The sequence below is a fragment of the Ambystoma mexicanum genome, chromosome 1q, assembly GCF_040938575.1.
Source record: "Ambystoma mexicanum isolate Mex_15411 chromosome 1q, UKY_AmexF1_1, whole genome shotgun sequence".
Lineage (NCBI taxonomy): Eukaryota > Metazoa > Chordata > Amphibia > Caudata > Ambystomatidae > Ambystoma > Ambystoma mexicanum.
Window position 1 is genome coordinate 99,364,752 of NC_090922.1, and position 24,685 is coordinate 99,389,436.

The 24,685-nt window shown below is 47.7% G+C and overlaps 1 long non-coding RNA gene across 3 annotated transcripts in view; it reads left to right on the plus strand.

Annotated features, from left to right (window-relative positions):
• The window catches only part of LOC138525628 (uncharacterized), a 601,947-nt gene that overhangs the window by 534,191 nt on the left and 43,071 nt on the right, over window positions 1-24,685 (plus strand). For all 3 annotated transcript variants that reach the window (XR_011283397.1, XR_011283396.1, XR_011283398.1), the window contains one exon: window positions 24,483-24,679. This is a non-coding gene — a long non-coding RNA (uncharacterized lncRNA). The remainder of the gene's footprint in view (window positions 1-24,482; window positions 24,680-24,685) is intronic.

Here is a 24,685-nt window from a genome sequence, read left to right on the forward strand (position 1 = left end):
CTGTCTCTAATGAGGGGAGACATTGAGTTCCACAAAGTTGGCACAGGGTTGAGTAGGCAGACCCTTTGATCCTGGCTGAATTGGAAGCAGGGGCCACTAGGAGGAGGGCTGTGCTTAAACTTAGGGTGTGGGTTGGGTGGTAAGCCATAATCTTTTCTTGTAGGTATTTGGGGCCTGCTTTGTGCACTGCTCGGTGAGTAATACACAGGATTTTGAAGGTGGCCCTACGTACAATTGTGAGCCAGTGTAGGGTGCGGAATGCAGGTGAGATGTGGTCCCTTCGTCCCAGTGCGAGAAGCAGTCTGGCAGCCAAGTTTTTTAGAGGGAGTTTGTATAATCATGTCTGGACATGACAAGGGACATAATGGCAGCCAGTCTGTTGGGGTAGGTGAGGTAAGGGAAGATGCATTTCAGAAGCCTAAGGTGGAAATGGCAGGATTTGGATACATTGTTGATGTGGTGATACAGAGTTAGGTCCGAGCCCATTGGAAATAGCAGGGTTTGGATACATTGTTGATGTGGTGATATAGAGTTAGGTCCGAGCCCATTGTGCAACCGAGGTCCGAGGTTTTTGACAGTGGTGGTGGATGGGGATTGGGGGGCGAGTGAAGATGGGCAAGGAGTCGGTTAGGGAATAGAGCAGTTTTGTCACATACCATGATCTCCATTTTCCCTGAGTTCAGAAGGAGATGGTTATTCATCATCCAGCGAGTAGTGAGACACTTGCATGACAACGTGCATATTAACAGTGATCCCTTAGACCCATATCCCTAAACACAGACAATATGGAATTCCATTTAGCACTGTCAGTTGCTTTCTCCGCATCAACCACGACAGCCATCAAAGGAGATTTGGTACCGCAGGCCAGATCTATTGAGAAAACCAGAGAGCGTGTGAGATCAGATAAGTGTCTGTTAGACAACGCTGGTATGATCTTTGTATGCTGAACTATCAGGGTGAGTAATTAGTCGTGTTGCCCAAACTCGAAAAATGAAATGAGGTGGTGGGTTGTACACTTTGTATGGCCTCTCTGTTCTAAGATCAGGACTATTACTTAAGCCTTTGCCATGATCCAGGTGGACCCTGGTCTTTCTTCTCATCAGCAGCAAAGGTCTTACTGTATTCGACACTGAACCCGTTGGGTAGAGGCACTTTGACGGTCTTCGTTCCTTTATTATGATTTCTAAATAACATTACTGTTATTCAGCTTCGAGCTTCTCCTACTGTGGAATTCCACCTAAGTATATCTAAAATGTATTATGTCTGTTTAATTCATATCGCACTCATGCTCTATCCCTACTCTCCTGGTCCCCAATTATGAGTTTGGTGGATTCCCACCCACTATCATAGCATTCGGCAATTACTCTTACCTCATGCACCACAGCATGTGCTCAAGGCAGAGCTCTGCCTGATTCGGGGTTCATCTTGGAATTCTCGACCTCCTTTCATCTGCATTCTTCCTACTCTTCTATATTTTCGCAAAGCTTCGAGGGCCATTTTATTTTGTTATGCATATGTTTAAATGATTTTTGTTTTGGCTAGAGTATTTTGCGATTTTCGAGGGTATTTGTTCTTGATAGTATGTGTTGGAATGCACAGTGCGCCGGTCCGCTCCGATGAAACTGCACTTTATAAATGTTTTGAATACAAATAAATAAACAATTCCAAAGCAGGCAATAATTAATGTAGATTTTTCAGGAAAAATATTTGTGTATTATTGTATTCATGTTCACCCTCCTTTTGTGGATGGAAATGCATTCTGTACAGTAGTGGATCACACCACTACTCCACAAATGGTAACAATGCATGAAAGGGCCATTATTGATTCGTCTATGCATTGCATTTGTGAAGGAGATGAGACGGTGGGCATTAAATGCCGACTGTTTTACCCCCTTTGGTGGCCCCCTGCAGAATTTTGCTCATGACATTTTATTTCCTAATGTTGTAGGAACGCACTAGTGCTTCCCTACACCTCACATTAGTGCATGTTTTCTCCTCTTTAGAGAAGCAAAACGTGTAGATTGAAGGCTCTAACTACCATAACCACCCTGGGAGGCGCCTTCGACCAATGACATTGCTCGGAAACGCGGGCTGCAGTCACTATGGAAAGCCCGCATTCCAAGCAGTCACGTTGGTGTTGGGCGCTTCCCTTCCCCACTACCCCTTCATTTTAGCACCCGTGTAGCTCCCTAATTGGGTGCTCGCTGTGTTTTCTTTTTTTTTCAAAACGAAAAGAAGAAAATGTAGCTTTCTCTCGCCGCACGATGCCGCAGAGTGCTGTCAGCCAGACAGTCCCTCTTCAATCTTGATGACATCTGACATCAACATTGACAACAGACTTCCTGGCCGATAGCACTCTGAGGGATCAGGGTGCGAGAAAAAGGTACGCTTTCTTTCTTTTGTAAAAAAACAACATTAGCACCGGTGTAGAGATCTACATGGGTGCTAATGGTGATCTGCCACTTGGTGGCGGGCCCACCGTGTTGGTAAAGGCCCGCAACCCTCGTTAAGGGACCCTCGCTGCACTCGAGCCTTTAACTTTGGCGGCCGGCTGTTACCTACTGGGTGGGCACCAGGGGAGTTGCTAGGTCTAGAAAAGACCCGGGGCTAAGCTGATGTCGGAACTGTTGGGACTGGGGGCTAGCTAGTCTTTTGGCTGTAGCTCCTGAGATTCTATCCGGGGCTACAACCAAAAGATCAGGGGCTATAGCCCCCTTAGCCCCCCCCTAGCAACGCCCGTGGTGGGCACGCACCTCGGGGCATATCGCCTCAATACAAGCCTCCATTCCATGTTTTTCTTTTGTTCTTCTCACTGTTTGAGCCCTTCTCACTGTTTCCAGATTACTAGCCAATCAGCAAGCTTGGAATGGAGGATCTAACTGTCTGTAAGGGCTGCATTCCAAGCTTCCCTTTGTGATGTCTACACACTGGCCGATGGGCAAGGAGAAACAGACAAGCTCTGTCACAGGGAGAACCAGACGAGCTTACCTTATTCCCCCCTTCACAAGCTCTACTAGCATTAGAGCCATTACCATTGGGCTTTATTATGTTGAAGGTGACCTTCACACTCGTTAGAGGTCCTTACCTTTGGCTCAACACCACTAACTTGTATGGTAGTGCTATACCACAAAATGGAGACCCCTGTACAGTCCCCAATGCTTCATTAAAAAACAATCAAACTTTGAGGGCCCTTGACCAATTTGTATGTTCACCTCTTGTGCAGATGTAAAAATTGATGGAATGAATGTGCGCTGAAATTTTCGGTGCAAGCGTGCGAATCACAGTGCAAGTGCGAAAATCGCAGTGAAACCCGCGCACAGCGATTCATGGAAGTCCGTGTGCGTGTAAAACCCTGGATCTGCGCTAATAATTTTGCGTGGCGCACGCTGGCGCACACGTCTCCAAACAGCGTCCGCTAAGTGCACAGTGAAAGCGCACATAGCGCAGCGCGCACAACAAAAGTAGGCGGAACAGGGAGCGTAACACGCGGAATGGAGAACAACGCGTGAAAATGTGGGCGTCACGGGGGAAGTACAGGAGGCAAATGCGCGGAACGCCCACACGCGCGTCTAAAACACGTATTCATGGAATCGAACGGGGCTAATGCGTGCGCCAAAAAAGACGCGCTAATCCGGAAACACGTACGCCAGCAGAAAGCAGGCATACGTGGACCCGTGCAGCATAAAAGTGCACACAAACAACAAACAAGCTCAGAGGCCAAGATGAATATACTATTCCAAACAGCAGTGGTCCTGGGATACCGCAGGAAGAGGAGGAGGATAGTCAGGCCCAGAATGTTTACACCCAGAACCAGCCTTTTTGGGATGCCTAATGACCAGGTGTATGGGAGGTACAGGTTTCCACCTCACATAATACTCGACCTGGTGAGTGAGTGGGAGGATGACCTCACATCACCCATCCTGTGCTCCCAAGCACTCAGCCCCCTGGAGAAGGTCCTCAATGTACTGTACTTCTTGGCCACTGGATCATTTCAGCGGACAAGTGCTATAGTGGGGGGGGTGTCACAGGCCACGTAGTCACGCTGCCTACACCAGGTGTTGGCCATCATGACTGCACGCCGATCAGTCCGCAGGCACACATACCCGCCCAGAACACCTGCAGAAAGGCAGGCTGCCGTCCAGGATTTCTATGGGGTGGCACAATTCCCCAAAGTGCTAGGTGCCATTGACTGCACCTATGTGGCTGTACGTCCCCCCAGGGCATCTGAGCACATCTATAGAAACCGCAAGCACTGGCATTCCATCAGCGTGCAGGTAGTATGTGATGCCAAGGGAATCATCGCCTCAGTATATGCCAACTATCCAGGGTCCACCCACGACAGTTTCATTTACAGAATGTCAACCCTAAACCGGGACCTAGAAGCTGGGCGGCATGGCGATACATGGCTGCTTGGTGAGTATAAATGCCACTGCACATGCATGCATGTCAGATACTGAGTAATGTCACAACCCCACTAATGATACCCATCACCACCTCCCCAGGGGACAGTGCCTACCCTCTGAGTGTCAAACTAGAAATTATATCGTGCCTCCTATTGCTATGAATATATGTATATTGGCCTACGCCAAGCTGCTAACAAGCTGCTTATAAACTACATGTGAATAAACTCGCATTGCAAGGTCCTAACCTTAGAATCTATGTAAACGGCCATTTTGGGTCAAGCCGCCATTTTACGTTTTCTTGCTCTATAAAGTCACCATGTGAGCTAAAATGGTGGCCTATGTTATTCAGAACAGAACTCGATTGTCATGACCTCTGTACAGCTAATGTATAACTTGCCTGCAGGCCACTTGTTAGGGTCATGAGCTGAGACCTTGTCCTTCTGCTGACCTGTGTGTAATGGATTACCTGTATCACCGAAACTGATCTATAATTGAATGAGAACACCTGCTTAACTATATTGTATAAATTAAGTCCCGCATTGTAATGTTAGGCCTAGAGCATACATTATTACCATTTCTTCTTGTTAATGTATAAACCTAAGATGAACTAGATTTGACCTGGCAAGGGACCCTAGAGCAGTAACTTATTTATGGAATGGTTAACCTGAAGAAAGGCTGGACAACAGGCTGGAGAAATGTATAAAAGCCTGACTGTTTCAATGAATATTTGCACTCACTGAGCACACCGAACCACGCCGGAGTTCGCTGTGTTGTACTGAGGGTCGATAGCTATCTGAATTTTGTTCTGTTCTTTTGTAACTGGATTCAGTATAAAATAAAGTACTTTGTATGTTCCTTTGTAACCTGTGTTTGGTGTGTTTCCTTTTTGGTTACCCTGCCTCATATTATTTCCTTGTTTTCACATGAGCACCCACATGATAACGCCAATTCGGAACCCCACCACGCCACCCGAGGTAAGATACAACACAGCCCATATTGCAACCCGGGGCATAGTGGAGCGCACATTCAGAGTGCTCAAGTCACGCTTTCGCTCCCTTGACTGCTCTGGTGGGCAGCTGTTATACGCTCCCCCAGTAGTGTGCAGGATCATAGTGGCAGCATGTGTCCTGCACAATGTTGCAACACGCCGGGGCCTGCCAGTGGACATGGTGGTGCCCCCACATCCCCAACCACATGCACGCCCGCTGCACATGGGAGGGGAAAGGGCACGTAGTGAGGCAGCCCGTACGCTGCTGGTGGCTAATTACTTCACCTAAAATCACACCCCTGTCGAGTGCACACAGCCCTGGCACATACCAGCAGACAATCAATGATGATGACATAAGGGACACTCAACTGTCACAACCATACTATCCTGAGATTGGTCACCTGGAAGTGTTACATTGTGTGCATCCCTACCTACCGAAACACCACCAATGCTGTGTCATCAAAAGACAGACATCTATGCTGCGAAATTCATTACCCCCTTGCTTAATACAACATGAGAACAGCGCCATGTCACCCAACCCCTCCCCAGCTCCACCACCAAACACACCATGGCATGTCATGCAATGTGAAAGCAAACAAAGCAATGCACAAGACCTGACACAAGTCTCACAAAGTACACTGTCCCTAATGGAAACTGCCCACACACAATATGCTCCCAGTAATGTATAACTAACAGCACACATTGCCAAATACTTACCACCAACACAATGCTGCTACACACCATGGACAAATGCAAAAACATGACAGTACTAAGTTCAAGTAGTGGTAGTCTTACAACCTGAATACGCCAGCACATTGACCCATTACAACTGTAGAGTGTTGCTGCCACGCAAATGTCTCAGTGTACTGCATACATGAACTGCATCTGCAAAGTAAACGGCCTTGTGAAGACATGAGGAAGGAACCTGCAGATTAGGAGGAAGACATGGATGCACAAGCACATATCAATACACAATGCAGTGTACAATACAACAACAATATCCACTAGGGATGTCTACACAGTATTGACTACAGACTGCCCACACAGCTCATGGGAGCCCAACGTCACTGTGTAATTCACTGTCACTTGGTCACACCCTTTGCAAGCCCATGGAAACGGGAAGCAGGAGGGGTGTGTGTCTCACGAACCCAAGCATCTAACCCAAACTTAGGACAAGCCTGCATGTGCCCAGCCGGAATACAGTGGATGCCCATGGGAGCCACACAAGGCAACACACTGTAAAAAAAAACTCTAAAAATCAAAAATGGCCATGTGGAGGTCGGTGGGGTGGGGGAGGCCACCCAGGAGGTTCGAGGACAGGGTGCACACCAACACCCACCTGCGTGGATGTTGCAAAAAAAAAATACCTCCTTGGGCTCATGGCCTGCACGGCTATGCCATGGTGGGAGAACTGCTGTCGCTCTGCTCATCCTCTGCTGCTGCATCAGGAGCCGGTGGCACTATGGGAGGCAGCCCACGCAAAGCCCTGGAATGGTCCTCCATGGCAGCAAGCATGCAGGTCTGGAAGGTCTGATTCTGGAGGATTAAAGTGCTGAGATCCCCATGCAGCACATCACGGGTTGCCTGCATTTCTGCACGCATGGCCTCGCATGATGCCCGGATCTCCTCACGTGTTGTATGCAGCTCAGCTGAGAGCGAACGTGTGAGCTGCTCCAGCTGCTGTTCTGCCCTAACATTTCGGGAAGCCTCAAGTTCAAGCAGACTCTACCTGAGGTTATGGAGTTCTACCCTCAGGGCTTCCCTGTGGCCCTGGGACTCTATTGATATGGATTCGCGCAGAGTCTCCAGTTACGCCTGTCGGTCCCTGTTGGACGCCAACATGTCTTCCCTGTGTGATTGGCAAATGGAGTCTGTTGCCTGCTGTTGTTGCTCCATCTGCCTTTCAGGGGGGATAATGGAAGTGGCCACCCTCTCCATTGCCTGAGCCATCCTTTCTACTGATGCTGCCTGTTGGGTTGCCATACTGTACATGGAGTTTTCCCATACAGTATTGCCTGGTGGTGCAGGGCCACCGTATCGACGAGCACCACACCTGTTTGGGGCAAGGTGATCTGCACCTTGCTGTGCTGGCACTGCCTGAGGCTGCAGGACTGCATTCCCCCGCTGATCTGCTGGCCCAGGAACAGGATCAGATGCTGTGGAGTGTGACCCTGCATCCGTAACCGCCAAAGGCGGACCTACCAACACTGACATCCCCATAGAGGGTTCTACCCCTGGTCCAGGTGGGTTGGACAGAACAGAATCCCTGCCAGAAACACTTACCTGCGACTGCACATAAGTCTCATCATCCGACTCAGCACCTGAATAGAGGTCTGGGGAGGTGCACCCAGGGGCACCCCTGGACAGTATGGTCTGCAGTAACATTGGGTTTTCACCCACCACCACACCACGTCCCCCACTGGTGCCCAGTCGTGCCTGAGATTCCTCCTGGGTCTGCACCATCTCCTCAACCTCAACAGCACCAAGTGCGTCATCACCTGCAAAAACATGAAAGACAACAAATGGAAACAGGCATGAGCACCATAGCACACACATAGGCAGTGACAAGCCAGAGATCCAGTACACGAATTACACATGTCCCACATGACTATAACCCTGCCATGCATGCACTGTCAAAGAGTTGGAAGTGGAGTCAAAAAGGCAGACACTGGGGAGAGCAAGATGGATATGCAACACATTTGCAGCATGTTGGGTAGCACTGGCATCACACATCAGGCTGTGAGTGACATGTCCAATACACATACATGACACATGCCACCACACAGATGTCATGTAGCATAGCCACGGTAAATAACAAAACTACAGCAATATGTCAGTGAATGAGTACTGTCACACATCCATGTCACATCGACATGATGCGAAGATTGATGCTGGATAGTGTTGCAAAATATGCATGTGCCACACACTGAAACACATCCAGTGTCCAATAACACAGTCATTGTGGGCTGATCAATGGTTGGTCACTTTAACATTACAGGAAACACCTGTCATCTTCCACATGCAAACAGGCCGTAATAAAAAATGTCTGCAGCCCAATACTCCATCTGCCTAAATGGTGTAATCATTAACATAACCAGGTAAAAGTAGTGGCCCAGTGTGGGCTGTAAACAATGACCGAAGCATATCACATATGTTGCAATAGGGCAGAATAATGTGTGCTAAAAATGAGAGTGGAAACAATCAGCCTGAATGAACACTTACAAAATCTGACCAATGTAGTTGCAAGATGACAGTTCAAGGTAAAGTGCACTAATCTGGGCGTAATTGGCAACTGTGGGCAGAAGGGATACAGTCATACCCAAATCCAAGGCACGTGAATGTATGGAAGGAAGCAAATGGGTGACCCATAACACTCAGGAGTACACACCCTCACCTGGCACTCAATCAGAACCCGTCACCCAAACAACATACACATGGATTACACACACATGCATGGGCACTCACCGGACAATGCCTCGTAATCAGGTAGTTCTCCCACACCTTGGATCTGTTCCTCTGTGAGTAAGGTCCCAGCAACAGACTCATGTTCAGTGAGTTTGTTGTCCTCTTGTGGAGACCCACCGCCAGTCACCAGAGTAGCGGCATGATTTGAGGCCAGCTTGTTCTTTGCTCTGCATTTCAGGTCATTCCACCACTTGTAGCAATCATCAGCTGTGCGCCTCACAAATCCAAGGGCACTTATGCGGTCCGCGATGGTCTGCCAGTGTGCCCTACGTTGACCAGGTGTGGTCTTGCACCCTGCAGTCACCAACATTTCGTGGCTATGTGCCGACACATAGGTCACAAGTGCATCAAGTTCCGGGTCATTAAAGCTAGGCTTCCTTGACGTGCCGGAGTGTGTAGCCGTGTCTGGGGTCTCAGCCTGTTGTGCCAGAGCACCCTTCTTCCTCTTTTTCAAAGGTGGAGCGGAGCCTGAGTGGCTTACACCGCTCTGGTCAGTAGGGGCAGACGCACCGGTGGACTGGGTAGTACGAGTGTGCGAATGCACAATGACCATAGGCCTTGGTAAAGGCATTGGCAGAAGTGTGATGTTGGCAGGGGGAACGTCAGTTTGATGGACCTGGACTGACACTGCCCTGGCTGGGAGACTCAGAGCTGGGGTGGATGGAGCTGCAGCTGCCACTGCAGCCTCCCCACCCTGCCTACTTGGGGCAGCAGATGACATAGCTGCCCCAGATCCACGTGGCTTGGTGACACCAACTTGCACCGCCACACGTGGCCTAGACTTGCTGACCTGGAAGTCAGCCTGGGAGTCATCCTGTGCCAGGTCAGGTGCCACAATGGGCTGGTCCAACAAGGGCTGAGCTGGGATGGTGCCACCCACGTTTCCCTCAACCATGGGGGGGGCATGGGGTCCCTGATTGGTCCTCCACACATGGGGGTCTAGGGGCACCCTGCAAATCCCGGCCACGTCCCCTACCGCGCCCACCACATCCACCTTTTGAAGCTCGGCTACCTTTGCCTCCCTTACCGCTTGGTCGCCTCCCAACCATGGCACTGATGTTGTTGTGCGTATGGGAGTAGCAGTAAACTAGTGTCCTGGGCAATTGGGGGTGAAAGGGGTAGCGTACTAGATGGAATTCTGTAAGAGGATTCAATTCAACACTACAGCTAAGTCAACGCCTAGTCTATAATACTGAATGAAAACCCTTATTGATATATCTTTATGTCCAGTTCATGCGTTCTGGATGACTACCCCCATATAACACCCCTCCCTTGGAATCCCCCTGACCCCACTGAGCCAAGAAGTAGTTCTGTTTTGCAAGTTAAAAGGTTTATTTGATAATTTAAACAATAGATATATATATCACACTTTATAATAAATTAATAATTGAATAGCACACTTAATCTGATATGATAAAGATTAACAACGGAGAATCTGGCACCAGCACACTTCTTTATAATCACTAAGGAGTTGACATGAAATGGATAAGATAGCAACAATACTTTTATGGTTTCAAATGAATGCAATGTGGAATGAAATGCAGTGCAGAAAATAACTTGATAGGATTTCAGCAAAAGACAATGTAATCACTTTCTTGGACAATTCACCCCCCCCCCTTTTATGCAATGCAAGGAAATGGAGGGAAGCACACAGTTCTCAGAAATGCAATCAAATGTGATTCAGTTCACCCCAGCACCTTAGACTACAGAAGTTGAAAACACAGGCAAAATGCTTTGATATGTGCTGGCAATGGAGTGAAAATATGTTAAAATGCTTTTAATTCCCTCTAGAAGTCCAGGGTGAGTGGTATCTAGTTAATATTAGTCCAGGCTCACACTAGCAATGATTCAGGGATGATTAGCAGGTTAAACGAATTTCTGGCAAATGGAAGGCAAGCAGCAGCAGATTTTTTTACACGTGGAGAAATTTGCAAATCGCGGTAAAATTCGCGAATGCGCCGGGCGCTATTACAGAAGAACTACAAGGACTATCACTATCGTTTTGGGGTCCTAGGAAAGCCTAGGATCTCAGCTTCCAAATGAAAGTTACTGCAAGTCTCTAGCACAAACGGTTGCGGAGATATGAGCGATTGAATAAAGGTCGTTTTTCAGATTTGAAATTTTAAAGTTCAAAAAGACAAGTGCAGCTTGCAACTAGAAAATGACAGGTGACAGCTTTACAAATGACAGGTGACAGTTAGGAGACAGTTCTACTTAGATTAAAATAGATTGAATTATATTATCTTAACTAAGAGATTGGTTCTGCACAGTCTTCTAGGTACTCACACTATATTCTTGAGTTAAATGGACCTCGCCACGGATCTGGTCAGGTTTTAAACTGGACTCTGGTCTCTGCACTTCACAGTGATCTGGGTCTGCTCTCTCTCTGGATTCTGAAGATTGAGGGATTTAAAGTCTGGATCTTTCTGCACAGCTTTCTCTGGAGATTGATGGAGGTAAAGTATGGATTTTCCCGGCAGAGCTTCCAGCTGCAAATGGATTTGAAAGTCCCTATCTGTCCTGTCTCTCTGCTTTTATGTGTTTTTAAAATGGGTGTGTGTGAGCAGCATCACTAGCCAGCCCCTCTCCACTTATCATTGGTCAAATTTCCATTTCTCACTTGATTGGGGAAGGAACTGTGAGTCAGAGCGATGTCATTTTATGGCTTGCAGAGAGGACACTCTCCTGTCAAATTGCACACAATCTATATTTGATATAAAAAGACATATTTGCACAGGTAAACATTTGTTTAAAATTACATACACACATGAGGCATTACTGATGTTAGCCCCTGTTCTGACTCTGGCGTTTCTAGGAGCTTGCATCCAGAAATGGCAATTTTTAGCACTTTTTAATGTGCTAAACAACATTGGATCTTCATTAAATTTTATACAACTGTTCCTCACATATCTACCCACATACCAATGCATTTTCGTTTGTCTAGCTGAAACAGGGAGTCTGTAATATTAATAAACAGCAGGGTTTTGTCCCAGAATATCCCACAATTTGGAGTTTGGGCTTGAATTAAAGGTACATTTTTTAAATTAAGTCTCTCAAAGTTATACATTTCTGTCATTTGATTACAAAGAGTTATCAGTGTTTTTGTAAAATATATATTTGACTTTCAATTCAGTCCTCAGAGTGTTGGAGTCCGCCTCCAAGACTTGGGTGGGTCAGTCCTCTGGGCAGGCAGGGCTTTGTTGACATTAAACAGTCAAAATCAACATATTCCTTTCAGAGGAAAGGGGCCATTGTGTGGTCTCTGGGAAGCTCCCAGCCAGTCTGCCTTCTATCAATCAAGAGGTCATGTGAGATTCTAACTCCTGGTGTGAAGCTCTGGAGGTGAGAGGGTTTCCCAGGCTTCAGGCCTCTGGGAACAGCATGTGGCTAATTTTTAATTAAAATGCAGCCTTTGAAGTCAGCTGAGTCAAATCCCTTTGTCAGCTACTGCACTCAGTTCTCCTGTCAGAGTTTAGACCGCTAGCGCCCCCTTGAGGATTTTGTTGGTACTGCATGCAATTTTGGGATTTTCTTGGATTAATGCATTCTAAACAGGAATGGTTCTTACATGGTAGTAAATCCTTGCTTAACATTGTTTTGATGGGGCTCCTTACAGTAAAATGGTTATGTGGAACCCCACAAAAGGGTTGAATCTTTAAAGTGGTCCAATGAGTCACGATTTCAGCAACTTTTTGACATCAGTAACAGTGGATTTTGTTAACAAAGACCTTTCTTTACACTGGTGGGTGGCAAGTTAGGTAACCATTTTGGTGTGCGCACAACTGCGCAGCTCTCCTGGATTCTGGGATGAAATAATGGGCGGCGACAGCGCATCCCCATCTTTACCCACTCCAATGATTTATTTTTGTTCTGGGGTAAAATGATGGGCAGCGACAGCTTAATCCCCATATTTACCCCGTCTAATGATTCCACATGGGTCAAAACCCTCCACAAACCCCCCCGCCCGACTGCGCTTTGACTTGAGTCGAGGGGGAGTCGGTTGCAAGGGAGGTTTTGAACCCTGGCGCTGGTATGTCCACATTATCTTCTTCCAATTCTGTAGATGGCACAGTTCAGCATCTTCCTCTCCATCCGGTCAGATCGATCAGTTCTCCTCGCCGGTCCTGATGGGAAGATTGGGCGGTACCCCGGGCCCATTGCGTCTCTGCTCCCGGTCTCCGGATCGTCCTCCTTGGCCCGTCTCCAGGTTTTCTTTCTCCTAGGACGACAAAGGAAGAGCGGCAATACCTATTCATAGACATTTTTCCACCACTGTTGAGATAGTGGGGCAGCATATGCATTTCATCATAACGAAACATTACATTCTTATTTTGAAAAAAGAACAGTATAACTAAGAGACAGTTTCATGCAAATCACAATATTTTAAAGACTAGATGTGGTATGTTTTATGGTTGGAACTGAATTAGTCTGAGACAGTACCCGCTAGGATTCCAGAGGATTCCTCCAGTTGTTGCAGAGTGTGCCTGGGATGGCAACATTTCAACTGGTTTATGTGGACCCACTTGTCTTCCCCCGCTGCCAAAGGACCTTTGGGGATGTGGATTTTGTAGGCCACAGGGGAGATCTTGTCGATGATCTCAAAGGGTCCCTTCCATGTAGGCAAAAATTTGCGCTGCTTGGCCTGGTTCCTTTGGAAGTTGTATAGATAGACTCGGTCTCCCACCTGATATTCCTTCCTGGAAGTTTTCAGGTCATAGTGGGTCTTCATGCTATCAGCTGATCTTTCTATATTCCGCTGAGCGTAAGCAAAAGCATGTTGGAGGTGTTTCCTTAAAATCTCCACATACTCATGAGTAGTGGAGGCATTTATCAGTGTCTGCTCTTGGGTCCTGTAGAGGAAATGCTGGGGAAGCACCATCTTGCGCCCAGTCATCAACTCAAATGGTGACATTTTGGTTGCAGATGAAGGGGTAGATCTGATGGCCATTAGGACCAGAGGTAATCGGATATCCCAACTTGGCCCAGAATCTGCCACAAACTTCTTTAACATGCTCACAATGGTTCGGTTATATCTCTCTATTGCCCCAGAAGAAGCTGGCCTGTAAGCAATATGCAACTTCCTTTTGACCCCCAGTATCTCCCACATCTTTGTCATTACTTCACTGGTGAAGTGGCTACCCCTGTCTGACTCAATCCTTTGAGGTAGACCAAAACGGGAAAAGATGTGGTTAATCATCAAGGCAGCTGCCGTTTCTGCCTTGCAGTTTGGGGCTGGGAGACATTCCACCCACTTGGTAAACAAGCATGTCACAGTCAACATGTACTTATTCCCCCTAGCCGAACGAATCACGGGGCCTACAAAGTCGATTTGTAAATCTGACCATGGCAGTGTCATCCCCCTCTTTTGGAGAGGCGCACGGTGCGTGAGGGATGATGGCTGAAATTGTGCACACACAAGACACCCCTTCAAGTATTGGTCGAGGTCCTGCCCCATGTGTGGCCAGTATGCAACCTCTCTTAAGATTTCCAATGTTGTGTGAAACCCCCTATGACCGGCGGTGGCCGCATCATGGGCGTGACTTAACATCAGGCTTCGGAATGAGGTAGGAACCACCCACTGATCGTGGCCAGCTTTGGATTTCCTTACCAACAAACCGTCTTGGATCCGGAACATTTTTGGACATTTCATCAACACTCTTAGGTCCTCTTTCCCAGTGTAATCGGTATCCATCAGGGGAAAGTTCTCAGGGTCCTCAAGGTGCTGGTAAAATTTACCAATTATTGGATCCCCCTTCTGAGCGGTAATCAAATCAGCATCAGGGGTCTCCTTGCTCCATTGTGCAATTGAAAGGTCGTTGTGAGCATTTGTCTGGGACCTAGTGATAGCAGTGACCTGGATTTCCCCCAACAGGGACTCAATCTCAATTAGATCCCCTTGGATGGCCCCGGTTTTGGCCAGCTGATCAGCTAAGTCATTTCCAGTTTTGTCTGGTCCCTCTACTTTGGAATGACCCTTGATCTTTTTCCAATAGATGGTCATCTCATTCGAGGTGACCAGATCATCAATGTTTTGGATCAATGTCCCATGTTTCAAGGGTTTGTTGTTAGCACATAACATGCCTCTGGTTTTCCAATTAACCAGGTGCTCCACGAACCCGTTCCGTACATAATCCGAATCTGTGATTATGACCAGTTCGTGGAGTTGATGCTGGACAGCAGTGAGGATGGCCTGATGCACAGCCATCAATTCTGCCACCTGACTACTTCGGGGACCAATTTTGTATCCAGCGGAGGGTTCTGGGGACTCATTCACCCATGCATTCCCTACGCCAGCCACCAGTTCTTTCTCCCCGTCGTTGTCAACATGGTAAGAGCATCCATCCACATAGACAGTGGGCATTCCCTCACACTTGTCTTCTTCAAAGACTTTGTGTGGGGAATTAAGGTATGCCTCCATGTTGTCCTTTATTTTTAGACTTTGTCCTCGAGACAGTTTTCTCTGGCACAATCATGCAAGTCAGCCAGACCTTGCGCGAGGGGACTCTTCTTGTTTTGGCCATATCTGACCTCCACAGGAAAGCCTTGCATTGACAGAATCCAGGAAGTAATTCTGGAATTACTCACATTTCCGGCCCGGATTCTATCACTTTGGAGATATTGCAGAGGCTGGTGTGGAGTCTCCACTATGATGTGTTCCCCCTGGATAAACGGGCGGTAATTCTTCAATGCCCACACCGTTGCCAGGAGTGCCTTCTCACAATCGTTGAATTTTTCCTCCACAGAGGATAAAGTTTTGCTCGCATAGGAGATTACTTTATTGACCTTGTCATGCTTTTGGTATAATACTGCCGTCAAGCACGTATTAGAGAACCCCGTCTCCAGGAAGAACTCCTTGTTTCTGACAGGGTAAGCTAGGCAAGGCGCTTGTGAGAGGCTTCTTTTGAGTTGTCTTACTGCCTCGGATTGTTCTGGACCCCATTCCCACTTGACCCCCCCTTCAGGAGATGAATCAGGGGTCTGGTAATCTCTGCGTAGCCCTCAATGAACTTTCTGCTGTAATTAGTCAGTCCAAGGAGGCTCCTTAGTTCTCGCAGAGTTGTGGGGTCTTTCAGTTTCTGAAGTGCTTCCACTTTCTTTTCCTGGGGACAGAGACCCTGAGGAGTAATCTCATGCCCCAAGAAATTAACACGGGTTCTACACCACTGTGCTTTCTGAAAGGAAAGTTTTGCTCCGGCGGCCCTCAACTGTGTCAGAACATAACGGATCTCCGCTATGTGTTCCTCTACAGATGAACTTTTAATGAGGACATCATCTACATAAGCCAGGTTACCCCTTGCACCCAAGTCGGGCATGGCCTTGTGTAGAAAAATGTTGAATTCATTGCCGGAGTTAAGGTATCCGAAGGGAGTCCGGGTCCATGTGTATTGCTGGCCCCCAAAGGTAAAAGCCAGTTTGTATTGGTCCTCCCTACTGACAGGCACGGTCCAGTATCCATTGGTCAGGTCTATTGCAGTGAATACCTGTGACCCCTGGATCTGGGCCAGCCCTTGGTCAATGTAGGGCAGAGGCCATCGGGAAGTATGGACCCGTTTGTTGAGCTCCCTGAGGTCAGCACAGAGTCTCCACTGGCCGTTTGGCTTCAATATTCCCAGCACCGGATTATTGGCCCCATATTACACATTTTGAGCAAGCCCAACGCTTGTCCTATGAGAGCATTTGGAAATAAAATAAATAACCATACAAAAGAGGCAGGACATCCCCAGAGTTCCCTGTAGGCCTGTCCAGACCAGTCTATGGTGATTTATTCCTGGTACACCCTGGGTAGTTGGTCGTGTGTTGCTTTGCTACTGCTTCCATGTGTACCAAACCCTTTGCTGCCTTGATGATAACTTGACCGGAAAAAAAAGTTTCAATAAAAAAACACCACGTCATGGCAGCTTACCTGCTTGTACTCACTAACCTATTTGTACTTCTATAGAAAACATTCTCTGAAGCGGCCTTAAATCAACATGAATGCTGCCAGATCCATGTGCATGGTCTGAAGGAACCGGAGCTTCAATATTGGAGGGTGCACACTTATGGTCCTCCTGCGGTTCTACACAGCACGCCCCAACATCCTATGCCATACCATATGGGCCCCATTTCAAGCAAGTATAACCAGCCCTACAGTATCGGCCACTTTTACTCCCTAAAAATTGGCAAATACTCCCAAAAAATAGGAAAAATGCATGTGAGTCTTGAGCCGCTGCTTTCACCCTTGCAGCTCCATGGATATGTCTGGACCAGTAGTGGACATAGTAGCAGTAGTACAAGAAACAAATGAGTGCCTGATCGGAAGAAGTAAACCTGTATCTTTTAATGTGTATGAAAAGCCAAGTGCAAAGAAATAAATATTACAAAAAGATGTCTGTTTTTCAGTTAAAACATATTTTTACTCACTTATAAAATGCTCTCATTGGGAATTGGACTTACATGTTTACTCCTTAAAATCATTTTAATCCCAACTTTAAAAAGGGAGTAAAATACTCCCACTTCCAAATCTTATCCGGAGCACTTGGTGCACCTTTTGCCAGGCACAGGAAGCTGTGCTGTCTATGCCTTCTCATGCTTTAGAAAGGGACAGAACGTGTGCTAAACTCACTGTTTGTTATAAGGCTTGTCAGTTTCTGGGGCAGGTACATTTATGAGTGTGAAGTTTTGATTTTCACTCGTAGGGCAGAATCTCCCCACTAACCCACCCGTCCCTACCCATCAACCCGACTAACCAAGGGTGGCTCCTTCTGCTTGGATGCTGCTTGCTTTAACAGTGTCATTTTTTAGAACCCTCTGGCTGTAAAGGCCTGTCAGTGGCATCACGTGATTCGAGATGTGAATATACACTAGTTTCAGAAAAGTCATCTCCCTTCACTAAGTAATCCAAATAAGGCCATTTTATCCTTGCTGTGCAAAGAATGCTGGGAATATCCAGAAACATCCTTTTGCATTTAAAAAAAGTATCTTTCAGTGCTGCTGCCATGGCTGCTATCTGCTGGTTCGGTCTGAGGAGCTCATTTTGCTACGTGGCGTGGCTTGAATCACAGGTGTAACAGTCTTGTGTAGGCTTTTACACCTTTCATTCATGCCATGGCACATTTTCATCCATGTGTATGGTGGAGAGGAGGAACGGAACACAAAGTGCTTTTCCGCCCACTCCCTTTCTCCTCGCCACACAAATGTCCCAGCATTTGCACCGGCCAAATGCATTTTCATGCGGGTGCAAAATGCTGGGGATCACTATGTAGCCCAATGGCTTCATGCACCTGCATAAAGCAGACGGAACACATAGGGATCCATTCTAACGCTGTTTTTACATTTACATGGTAGGCGGCGTTTAATTGTAATTGATTGTAAACGCTGCTTGCCATGCAAGTGTTTGCTCATTTGCAGGGCGGAGTGCAAATGTGCAGGACAAAAGGCGCCACACACACTTGACCAGTCACATCATAATCAAGTTTTGATAGAATACACCATGTATTTTAATCGCAAGCTTTGGTGTTTGTTTCACATGACATTGCAACCAAGTGCCTGATTATTCGTGTTTCTTCCCTTCTATTGCTTTGACATTTATTGTCACCATTTGGCAGGTATTGTAGTTGTATGGCCAGGTAGTCACACGATTCCTCGGGAATCAAGCCATCTACCAGGTATGGAACCTTGTGCCAGCTACTCAAACTATGAATCAGCAATATGCATCATATGCCCAGGTGACCCGTTCTCCAGTATAATTTCGTCATATGCCCCGGTTCTCACACCATCAGCCAGGTATTGGCATTATTTGTCTAGATACACCATTTGCAGTGCATTGACATCATATTCTAAGTACTCACATAAACGGCCAGTTAAACGCATAATATTCCAGGTTCAAGAGGCCTTTTTCTCCCACTTTGGGATTCTCAAATTTAGGTGGCGTTAAATTGCTTGTATCGGTACCACCACTACCACCACTATAACTGCATTGTGAAACCTAGGCCTTTTTCTCCCTCTTTAGGATTCTCTATTTTAGGTATGTCCTCTTTCCTGTCTTAGAATGTCCGGTGCCTTTCTTACGCTCACCTCCTAAGTGCCGTCGTCTTGTCCCACTCTGCTGCGCACTTGCCTCGCTCTGTCTTGTCTGTCTACCCCTTTGACCCCCTCCTCTCCCACCTACTCTATGGTGCTCTCTGTCCCCCCTATCTTTTCAAACTGTTTCTCTATTGATTATCCTGCTCTCCTCACAAAGTCTGGTAAGAAAAAGTTTAAAAAGGACATCCTGGTCTCCAACCCAGGCCTCTCTATCGCCGACACCTACATCAGTGCCTCCTCCAAGGAAACTCTCACTGACATTCTCTTTGTCGTTCCTTCACCAGATCTATGGACCCCTCATATGGTCTCTGTTCTCTCTCCTTCACCTCTTCTCCCATTAATGGTGGTACCCGTTGGGACGCACTCCTGGCCTCCTTCCTATCCTCTAAGGTCATCATTAATGTGTACTCTAATGGGACCGTCTTGGTCCAAGGCCCTCAGGCCAACCTTCATCTCTTTGATAGACACTTTCCGTGCCTCATCAACTTCCTTTCTTCTCCTGCTGACCCCTCCCCCCTTTCCTTGGCTACCTTGCCTTCCCCCTCCCTCTCTGCCCCCTCTTCGGCGCTCTCTACACTTCCGCAGGGCGTACCTCTGATCTGTACCCCTCCCGGAAGTCCTTCAAGGAGGGCAACCTTCTCCACATTGCCACTCTTAACTCCCGCTCCGCTGTCAAACACTCCTCTGATATCTGCCGCCTTCTTGAAGAACTTGACCTTGATGTCCTCGGTCTCACTGAGACATGGTTTACGGCTAGCTCGGTCACCAGCTTTGACACACTCCTAGCTGATGGCTACAAGATCCTCTCTGAACCCAGGCCCAACCGCTCGGGTGGTGGCGTAGCCCTTATCTTCCCTGAGTGGATTCCTGCCTCTGTTATTCCTACGCAGGCCAACTCCTCTTTTGAATGCCTCGTCTGCAGGCTCTCTCTCTCACCTAGCCATTCCCTTACCATGGCTACTATCTATCGGCCACCTGGTCAGATTTCCTCCTTCCTCTCTGAGTGGGCGGATATCTCCTCCTCACTCCTGGCCTCAACCACTCAACTCCTCCTTCTTGGAGACTTCAACATCCACCTGGATGCCTCCTGTCCCCCCTCTGAACTCTTTTGCGACCTCTGTGACTCTCTCTCACTCACCATTCTACCCTCTGGCCCGGCTCATTCTGCAGGGCACACTCTTGATGTTCTGATCTCTTCAGACCTTCCCCTCTCTGTCCCTCTCTCCACTCCTCTCTCCTGGAGTGATCACTTTCTCCTATCCTCCCACCTCACCCTCCCTACCCCGCAGGCCAAGCCACCTCCTTCACTGCCACCAACCTTCTCGGTCATTTGACCCATGAAGCGCGTGTCAGCTGAGGCTTTCGCCGCCACCTTCTCACCACCTCCTCCCCCGCTGGCTGTCTCTGACACAGCCCTCTCCATGCTCCACTCTTCTATATCTGATACTCTCGATATCCTTGCCCCTGTCATGAGAATCCGCCTGAAGCCCAAAGCCAAGTGTAACTCCTGGTATGACTCAGACCTCGTCACCCTAAAACATAAGTTTAGGGTTGCCGAGAGGAAATGGCGTGCTTCTAGTTCATGTTCTGACAAACTGGCCTACCGCCTGCTGCAAAGGCAATACCGGCTCTCCATCCTCACCAAGAAGAGAGCTCATATCCAAGGCCGCGTCTCTGCAGCATCTAACAACCCGGCTGAACTCTTTCAAATCTGCAAGGAACTGGCCAATCCTGCCGCAGTCTCTAGCTCTCCAGTCCCTTCCCAGGCCCTCTGCACAGCACTGGCTTCTCACTTCATTTCAAAAACTCAGGACATCCTGTCCTCACTCTCCCCCTCCCGCTATTCCCTGCTCTTCCTCTGGCCCTTCTGCAGCCACCTCTCCTCCCTCCTTCTCGGCCTTTCCCCTTTTCTCTCCAGACGAGGTTTCTGGACAAGTCTGATCTATGAAAGTCTCGTCGAAACACGTTCACCCCTGTTCCTCCAAAACTATCAAGGATCACATCGACTCCCTGGCAGATTTCTGCAATCACTCCTTTGCCACTGGAGTCTTCCTTTCCCCCCTGAAGCACTCCCTTGTGCACCCTCTTCTTAAGAAACCCTCCGCTGACCCCTCCTGCCCAGCTAACTATCACCCAATCTCCATCACTCCCTTCCTGGGAAAGCTCCTGGAGAAACTGGCCATCTCCGAGCTCAATCTCCACACTGAATGTGTTGGTTGTATTCATGACCATCTGTCTGGCCTCAGAGCTGCCAGAAGCATGGAAACTGCTCACCTGAACATCCGTGAAGACCTTCTCACCAACCTTGACACTAATACCCCTTGCGTTCTTATCTTGCTTGATCTCTCTTCTGCCTTTGACACTGTCAACCATGCCATCCTGCCCAACCATCTCCGTGATAACCTAGGTATCACTGGTCAGGCTCTGGCATGGCTGACTTCTTTCCTCTCCGACCGACCCTCCTAGGTCCAACTTGGGTCCTTCCTCTCTGACATCTTATTCTCTACCTGTGGTGTCCCCCAAGGGTCTAACCTCTCTTCCTGATTGTTCAACCAATACCTGGCACTCCTTGCCCACCGCATCGCCGCTCTCTGTCTCAACTTTCAGTGCTATGCGGATGATAACCAGCTCATTTTCAGGCTACCCTCAGCCTCCTCTCCTTCCCTCATCTCTGACTGTCTGTCTGCCATCCAGGAATGTTATGCCGCCAACGACCTCTGCCTTAATGCCAGTAAGACTGAGATTCTACTCATCGGCACACCCACTCCCTCCTTCCCTGCAGCTCTCTGGCCGGCCTCTCTTGACCCTCCTCCCACTCCCACCTGCAAGTCTAAAAACCTTGGGGTCATCTTTGACTCTGCACTCTCCTTCTCCCCTCACATCTCTGATGTCTCTAAGAAGTCACACTACCAGCTGCACCTCCTTAGAGGTATTCTTCCTTTCCTCTCCTTCCCCCAGAAGCTCACCGTCTCCAGAGCCCTGGTCCTCTCCAAGCTGCACTACTGTGACGGTCTCTATCTAAATCTGCCTGCCTCCACTCTCCGCCCTCTGCAACTTATCCAGAACAGGACTGCGAGACTTGTCCTTGGCCTCAAGCCCAGGGATCGTATCTCTCCAGGACTGAAATCTCTGCACTGGCTCCCAGTGGCTGCGAGGATTAAGTTCAAAACCCTCTGCATTGTACACAAGGCCTTCTGGGGTCTGGGGCAGCACTACCTTCAACTTTCTCTTCCTAAATACCTTCCCTCTCGAACTCTTCGCTCATCTGCCTCCAACTCCCCTAGGGTCAGTTGCTTCTCCAAGCAACGAGTTGGTGGCAGATCACCCTCTTCGGCAGGGGCCTCTCTCTGGAACAGCCTTCCTGCCTCCCTGAAACTCGAGGAGAACCATCTCCGGTTCCGGAAACACTTCAAAACCTTCCTCTTTGCTTCTGCTTTCTCTCCTCCCCTCCCTTGCTGAATTCCTGACTGAAATTGTGCTGGTTACCTGGCCACCCTTCTGATCTCTGGCCGAGGCCCTGTCAATTACCCACCTGCACTGCCTCACTGGCAACCTATGTACTTGGGGACTGTTTTTCTGAATCCATTCAGTCCCCCTACCAGCACTTATGTCTGCACTTCCTTGCACTGGCCACTAGCTGGCTGTTTTATGTGTCTTATTATTCCACTTCCCATGTACTGCACTTTCCCCTCTCCCCTCCCCCTGCGCACTTTTCCTTTCCCCCCCTTCCCATGCACTTGCGCGATCTGAATGACACCTGGCCTAGTAGGATCGTTGTCTGTCCTCCCTTTGTCCCCCCCCTTGCCTCGTTGCGTCTTCAAACACTTGTGTATAGGTGCGTTATAAATGCCTTATCATATCATGTCATATCATATCATATCATATCACCGTTGTCCATTTATTGCCTTCATTTGCCTAAGTGGTCTTGCCGTTTAGCAGGTATTGTCATCAAATGCCCAGGCACTCAAACCAATAGCCAGGGATTTCTTTACCATGCATTTCAACTCATTGGAGCCTCTCAAACCACAAAACAAACTTCAAATTATATATACTTAATATAAATCATATTTACTTTAGCCTGCATCATAGAGACATTCATGGATGGTGGCGCTGCATAAGGCAGCAGAGAAAGGATAGGCTACGTGAAAGGACACCGAACTCGGTGGGAAAGGTATCCAGTGCTACCCTCATGCATTCCTCCTGCTTCAAGGTGCTTTCCTGCCTAGTCTTATCCATCTCGTCTCTGTACTTCCTGCCGCTGTATGCACGGCTTTGTGAAGATTATCGTCCTTTGAGACCCAATTATATAAAGCTACCTCCTCACCTTCTCCAAATCCATTTGAACTTATCAGTATCTTAAGTTCCTCTTTGCATTCTTGAATCTTGGTTTGATTCTGTTTTTTCCGCTTCCTTCCTTTAATAAAAGGCCTTGGGCTTCACTGAATAAGCCGCCTGTTCTCGCTACCACCTCTGGCCTTCCTGATTCTCGGCTCGCTCATTACATTTCTTTATTTGCGACTTTTTGATCTTTTTGCATCCATGGCATACCAGCAGGAAGTGTAGCAGTGTTTCTTTCATGTTCATGTTTCCCCTGCACCTGAAAAGTCTCAGCCCCAGGCAGCAAAGTGTTCTGAGCCAAGCAGCCAAAAAGCAGTTCTTCTTCCGGATGTTGGAAGGGGCATGAGCACCGGCGACTTTTATTGGGAGTTGAAAAATGTCCATCTCTGAACTGGATTTGCCATCACCTAGAAATTCCTAGTGTGTTCTCAGTATCTCAGAAAATGGCAGTGCATTTTCGCTGGGACCTGGGTGATTTTTGAGGCTGGGTCTTTGCTCTGGGTTCGATGGCTCAAGAGCAACGCACTCGCCTTGGAAGCAAAACGATGTGGTTGAACACAGGTTCGATCTACGGATCCACGTTGAGAAACCTCTTGGTATTAAGCGTGTTATAAATAACCAATTATAATGTCGGATCGCATAATCAATTGTCATGAAAAGTGTTCGGCCCTGCATGAAGGTGGACCCTAAATTAGCCGGACATTGTCATATCATGCACAGGTGATTCCATAATTGACCAACTGGTCGTATCGTTGCCTAGGAATTCCAACCACTTGCCAGGATTTGCCATCATATTGCCAGGTACTCAATATGTACTTCACGTTCTGGCACTATACTCCAAGGTACTCCCATCCTTTCGGAGCCAGACAACAAGTAGATCTTGCTAATATGGGTTGATATTGTAATATACCTTTCTAATTACAACTGGATCCTAATTCGATCATTCATTTGGGAGTCCTTCCATGTGTAAACCTGACCAAGAAAACAATGAAAGATTTCCATATGTTCGATTTTTGGAGATCTCACAACACAGGAAAATGTTCTCTGACAATAGATGGCATCCCACCTAAACGACATTTTAACTTCTAAATACAATGTTCATAACCATACTTTCCAACAATGTTACAACTAATTGAATCAATCCCATTGCAACATTTCGAATGTTATATCTCTGAATGCAATATATATTATTTTAATTGATTTGTTTGTATCTTTCCTTTTTGTAGTGATGACCTTTTGTGTAACTTTGAGGATCTGGACACCCAGCCTAACCATGCTATCCTTCCCACCCTTACGTCTGACACCACCAGCTCCCTACAATGATGGTTTACAGTAGCACTGGCTGACAGAGTCTCCCTGGACAGCTAACCTTGTTTCACATTTCGGCAGCAGAATCGCAAAACTACATTTCCGGAGCATGGAGGTGAGG